At 33.0% G+C, this 6,888-nt stretch overlaps 1 long non-coding RNA gene across 1 annotated transcript; it reads right to left on the bottom strand.

Moving 5' to 3' along the window:
* Positions 1-3,125: 3,125 nt before the first annotated feature.
* Positions 3,126-6,635, bottom strand: LOC114306543 (uncharacterized). The gene is made up of 4 exons (XR_014349545.1): positions 5,792-6,635; positions 3,740-5,699; positions 3,523-3,554; positions 3,126-3,391 (listed from the first exon to the last, which is right to left on the bottom strand). It is a non-coding gene; the product is annotated as an uncharacterized LOC114306543 (long non-coding RNA).
* Positions 6,636-6,888: the final 253 nt, after the last annotated feature.

The following is a 6,888-nucleotide window of genomic DNA, read 5'->3' as shown; positions in this document are numbered from 1 at the left end:
GTCATCACTACAACTAGTACTACCTTTCACCTTTATTGCAACTATTTCCATATCCACCACTATATTCCACTGCCACAATACCATTATTACACCACTATTGCCACCTCCCTCTATCTCCACCATCATTTTCATTGGCACCATAGCCACCGCCATTATCACGACCACCTCATCCACCTCCACATCACAATCACAATAGAAAAATTGAAAGATATAATTTAAAACTAACCAATTTTATACTTAATATTGTATATATCAAATAACTTTTTTAGTTGATCCTTTAGACTTTCATCACATAATTTTTTAATGCATGGTTAAATGCATTTGAGTAAGAGGGTTGGTTATCTACTAGATATATAAACAACTTTAAGGTACGGATTTTTTTTGTTTTCAGAATTTTAATCTCTCAAACCGTGTGTAATTGTGTTTGGAAATTCTTATCATATGGTACAATTAAGAATACATTGAAAATAGTGAACAAGGATTTGGAGACAAAATATCTCTAATCAACTTTGAAGAATAATCAAAGATTGAATTTTTAACAACTCATGTGACTGTTGCCCTAGAATTTTTTATATTTATTTATTTATTATTCATCATAAATGAGTTTAACATGTAACATCTGATATTTGCATTGATGAATATGGGTAGATCACATGCATGAATCCCCTATAGGCATTTGTTACATCACTTGTCTCTGTCTTAATCATGTTTGCTTTAGGTAAAATACGACTTTAAACCGCGTGATGATGGAAATCTTGTCACATTTTAAGTAAAACACAATTTTAAGCTGCGTGATTAAAAAAAAATTGTAACATATAATAATGAAATTTTAAAATCTAAAACAGAATATGTTAAACTAGCATAATAAGAACAATTCAAGTGAGACAAATTTATAATTTGTTAAAAATTAATACTATGGTTTATGAGAGTGATTTTGAGAGAGAGAGAGAGAGAGAGAGAGAGAGATGGAAGAGGTGCATGCATGTCATGTAGGTAAGTTCTGTGAAGATAATGAAGTGTTAGATGTGCATTGAACATGAGTTGGCATATGGGGTTGATAAGCAGGTCGTAATCCTTAGTATGGATACCAATATAATAATAATGATAATAAAATGTGAGTCAGAAAGTGGGTGAGAAGGTGAGACAAGGAAGAGAGAGAGGGGGCTAGGATCATTGGATCTCTCTCTTTGAAGGCTCTCAATTTCTCAGTTCCCACTTGTCTTTCTTTCTCCATATTTTAAAATTGATCAGTAATATAGAAAAAAGGTAAACAGGAAAGAAGTTGAAGGAATTTATTCCAAAAAAAATTATCAAGTATCATTCATTCTCTCTCCGTCTCTCCCTCTCCTTTTGTCATGCATTTCAACTGATAAATAAATAAATAAATAAATTTAGAGGCAAAATTTTTAATTCAACAATGTCAAAATATAATCCTTCAACTTATTCCAATTTTTGTTCATAGCATATATTTACTTCTTTTTTTTTTTGGACTAAAAACCCTTACATTATAAATGCAAGGAGCATTTACATACAAATCTTAATTTATAAATTTATAATCCATTAAGTCTTAACTAAGATTTTTTGGACCTTCAAGTCCTATTATTTTATTTATTTATTTATCAGCAAAAGAAGATTTTATTGATAAAGAAACAAATACAAGTGAGAACTTACATCAATAAAAACAGGGCAGAGCATCAAGCATCATAGCTAAACTCAACAATTCCAACTAAATCTCATTAAATTTTTAATAGTCGAAATTGTCTTTTAAATAATGATGGTTCATCATTTATGATTATATATAAAGGAACATGATGATATGACATTTATTTTGATTTTCAAAACTTTAAAATATCAACTTTCAAATTAAAAAAATTAAAAAAAATTATGTGCAAAAAAAAAAAAAACTGAATTATGTTTTTTTGTGTAAAATTGAAAATTTTGTATATATAAAAGAGCATGATGATGGAACATTGTTACGCAAAACTTTAAAAAAAAAAAAAAAAAAAAAAAAAAAAAAAAAAAAAACACCTCAAAAAATTGATAATACTTTTAGTTTTAAAACTGAAAAAAACTGATAATGTTTTCGGTTTTATTAGATAGTTGAATCAAATCAATAAGTAGAAAGACAAAAATGTTTAATCTCATGTTTTTTTTTTTCAGTTAGTGAAACAAATATTTTGAACATTACTATGTAAATTTGATAATATTCTTAGTTTTAAAAATTGATAATATTCTCAATTTTATTAAATAAGACTTATTGGTTCAAAAAATCTTAAATAGGACCTAAGTTATCATAACATTTGTAAATAGAACTTTTAAGTAATTAACTCAAAATTTAACTGAACAAAATAAATAAATATACAAAATAAATAAAATTAAAAAGAAAACTGTCTCAAGAGATATTTTTTCTAAGAGACTATGAGAATCTAGTGGTCTAGTGGTTGAGCCCTCATATGTCACTACAAGAATTAACACTTTTGGCAACAAAAAAATTGATCGTTAAAAGTCAATTTTTGGTCGGCAAAAGTTATCCGCGACCAATTTTTTTGATCGCTACTTTGATCGCCAATTGAGGGTCGGCAAAAGTAATTCGCGACCAAAATTGTGGTTGGTCGGCAAAAGTTGGATTTCGCGACTAAATTTTTGGTCGCTAAATATTTAATTACCGCGACTAATTTATTTTGTCGCCAAAACACTTTGGTCGCGAAAAGTGATATTTTCCCGACCAAAAAGTTTGGTCGCCAATTATCACATTCAACGACCAAAAAGTTTGGTCGCCAATTGTGACATTCCGCGACCAAAAATTTTGGTCGCCAATCGTGACATTCCGCGACCAAAAAGTTTGGTCGTCAATTGTGACATTCCACGACCAAAAAAGGTTTTGGTCGCCATTTGTTACTTTTCGCGACCAAAACTTTTGGTCGGCAAAAGTGAGTTTCCACGACCAAGAACTGTTTTGGTCGGCAATAGATGTATTTTTTGCGACCAATCCTCTTGGTCTGCAATTGTCATTTTTTGCGAAAAAAAATAATTTATTTGTCGCGACTAATAAATTGGTCGCCAAAGCAGGAAAACAATACACCTGTAATTCCTAATAATTCATTCAATCCATAATAAACCTATAATTTTAAAGCATCCTTCAAATTAACTGAATCATTAACATTCGACACAATACATAATTCATTAACATTCGACACAATACAACTATTCTAAGTTTTCATTCACAAGTCACATCCACCTAGCATAACAAATTGAAACAATACATAATTCAGATTTACAGCATCAGGAAAATTGCTTAATCCACTAAGTTGCCTTGATAGCCAATCAAAAAATCCTTGCGCCCTTCCGTGCCACGCTTCGCATCCATCAAAGCAGTAGTGATGTAAGGCACCTAATAAAGAAACAGAATTGAAAAATTTATCAGAGAAGCATGATAGTGGCAGCAACACTGGATTGCAAACCCGTATCTTTGCAAAAATCAATTAAATCCTATAAACATGTACATCGTATTGAGACAACTACCTGGCATAATAAAACTGTACCTATTGCTGTACCTGCAAATTTCAGTACACGATGATTAATAAGCTAACAACCATAACAAATACAGGCATAGTTAACTATCAAAGCTCCATTGATTCAGTTCACTTTTATATATAATTTTTTAATAAAGTTGGTAAAGTTTATTTTAACGAATAATACCACAGATTAATTAAAACATGAATGATTCTGATGGTCTTACCTTTAGATTAAACTTTGGGTTGTAGATGAGCAGCTTGAGTAGACATTCAATCAGCACTGATGATCAAGGCCCCTAATCTAAGTAATCACACACAAAAGATTAACGTGTACCAAAAAAAAATATAAATTTGCAGTTCACATAAATAAGGTGGCATAACATTTGTGCCTCTTTTCCGTTCTCTTTCCCAAGACATCAAGGGAAAGCATATTCATCCATTCTGCTACCCTACCTACCAGATATGATATGAATGAATACATCTGACGAGTTTTCCTTAAAAATAATAATAGAGATAAAACAAACTTCTCTCTAGTGGATGCATATTTGTGGACAGGGAGTGAGTTTAGGTACTACAGTGCAAAAGTGAAGTGGATGCATATTTGTGCACCAAAGGCTGAAGAGGGCTTGGGATTCAAAAATTTGAGAGAGTGGAATAAGGCCACTATGCTAAGACAACCTTTGTGGGCTTTAAGTAAGAAAGCTGATTCTTTGTGGGTTAAGTGGGTCCATACTTGTGTAATTAAGGGTAAGTGTCTTCCTACTGAGGCATCTTGGACTGTCAGGAAGTTTTTTGAACTAAGAGCTGTGGGGCAGCCTTTGATCAATATATCATTGGTGATGGGACTGTTACATTTCCGCGATTTGATAATTGGCATCCCTTGGGTCCTTTGAATAAGAAATATGTGGAAAGGGTTGCTTTTCATATGGGCATGGCTGTGAATAGCAGAGTTTCCTCTTATCATTAATTTTGGGAATTGGAAGTGGCCTAGAGGTAGAAGAGTGGTTATTACTGAGATTAAAGCTAATACCCCTGCTAGCTTCGTATCGAATCCTAATAGGCCTGACTCAGTGTTTTGGCTACCCTCTAGTAATGGTGAATATACTGTGGCTTCAGCTTGGCAAGCAATTCAAATGGCATTCCCTATCGTCCCTTGACATAAATTGGCATGGTTTCCTCAAAATGTTGCTAAGTGGAGCTTTGTGCAATTGGTTGCTGTTCTGAGATTGAAGCTAATACCCTGCTAGCTTTGTATTGAATCCTAATAGGCCTGACTCCGTGTTTTGGCTACCCTCTAGTAATGGTGAATAGCTTGGCAAGCAATTCAAACACTATACCCTATCGTCCCTTGACATAAATTGGCATGGTTGCCTCAAAATGTTCCTAAGTGGAGCTTTGTGTAATGGGTTGCTGTTCAGTGAGGACTGGCTACAATGGATAGAATGTTTAAGTGGGGGATTGTTTCTGAAAACAAGTGTGTATTGTGCAATGGGTTTGATCATGATCATTTATTTTTTTGTTAATATTTTTCAGCATATACTTGGACTGTTCTTTTGAGGAGAATTCTTCCTGATAGAAGAATGCCTGACTTTTTGTCTTGTTTAAGACATGCCAAACCAGGCCTTAATTAATATTACAAGATATCTTAGGAATGTATTTGGCAGGGATTGGATGTTGGTATCCGAGGTTCAGCCTGCAAGGGTCAGCCCAAAGTGGCCTTGCCTTGAAGGGGTTCCACGTCATGAAGAAAAAGTATTTTGCTGGGATTGGATCTTCTTTAGATTCAGATAATAATACAACAAACTTACTAATACAGGAGCTATTTTTCCCTTTTTAAAGTTACTTCATTTGCTACAAAAAGCCTGAGAAGATTTGCTCATAAGTTGTAATAATACATAGTTATCATTATGATTTATAATGCATTCTTCTGTATGATATTTCATTACCAAATGAGGTAACACATTGAAGTCAATTATGAAGTAATGTAAGTTGGCAAAAACAAAGTTGGGACATTATAAACGTTGGGTCTAGTTCAAATGCGCAAAATGTAGGACAATTACAAACTCTACTATTTATTTTAATCTCCAAATAAAATAATTAGTGGAAAGTACTAATTACCTTATCAAAAACAGGTACAATATTCTTGTTCAAATAGTTGAGAAACCTATTACTTGATGCACCCCTCTGGAAACCCAAAAAAAAAAAAAAGTTAAGGTGGACAGATAATCATATAATCCACTAAATTTGGTAAAATTGATTGCAAATACAATTTGTACCGTAAAAAATGGAAGAGCCATATGCAGGCAAGATATTAATCTGTCAAAGTGGTCACCATTTGAAACCTGCAGCAGCAACCGTTGTTATACCATATATGCAAGACTGAAAAGTTGTCATATTTGTGAATTAAATAACCCACAGAGAAATAGAAAAAGTATGTTGCTTCTATGCATAAATACATACTATGGTTAGTACATCATACTATAGTTAGCACATCAGAGCTTCTGATGATTTAGAAACAAATTATCTACAAGATCAGTTTTTCCTATATCATATATCAAGCTTTCTTGACTTACTATGCCGAAATTTAGTTTCAAAACGATGATGCATTTATGTAAGTAAGAACTAAGAACTGAGTCAATATTAAAAATTGCACATGGGATACATGTGAAGGGCCACCTCCAGAGAAACCAAAGGCCACCATCCAAATGGTTTACAGCAAGACCAAACTTGAGAAAACCTCTCCCTAACAATCTATACAAGAGCACAAAGGAGACACCAAAAAGATCACCCTCCTCGTGATGCCTTTTATAATGCTTCTTTGTTACCCCATGACCAATGTAGTATTGCTTCACTTCTTCCATATGCATAGCAGCTTCTATGCACCACTACAGTAAAAGACTATAACTACGAACCCAGAAATAAATCAAGCATGAGAATCCACAAATACCCAACCATATAAAAAATCAAGAAACAAAATTTACCTTCATTTCAAAAAAGTATTTTGACTCTCCAAAATCACCCCACCGATTACTTTTTTTGTAATATCAAACATGATCTTTTGAACACTGCCCACCAAACTGATCAGTCTAAAATTTCTCATGTCCTCTAGTCCTCTCTTTGGAGATTAAGGCAATGAACGATGTAATTAAAGCTCCTCTAAAAACACCCATGCTCAAAATTTAGTGAAAGAGCTTCCATCACACCAAAAAATTAAGATGTGAATCTAGTGAAACTTCAGGGTTCCAAATTAGTCATTTTGTCTTGTTACTTTGAATATTGCATTGTCTCCTCCTAATAATTTTTTGGAAGCTATTTACTTTCTCAATTACAGTAGGGTGGCAAATGACCCTACTGCAATGTTCATTACATAATT

This window comes from Camellia sinensis, chromosome 13 (genome assembly GCF_055761805.1).
Source record: "Camellia sinensis isolate YWXY chromosome 13, ASM5576180v1, whole genome shotgun sequence".
Classification (NCBI taxonomy): Eukaryota; Viridiplantae; Streptophyta; class Magnoliopsida; order Ericales; family Theaceae; genus Camellia; species Camellia sinensis.
The sequence above is the reverse complement of the archived record's forward strand: the minus strand, read 5'-3'. Positions and strand labels throughout refer to the sequence as shown.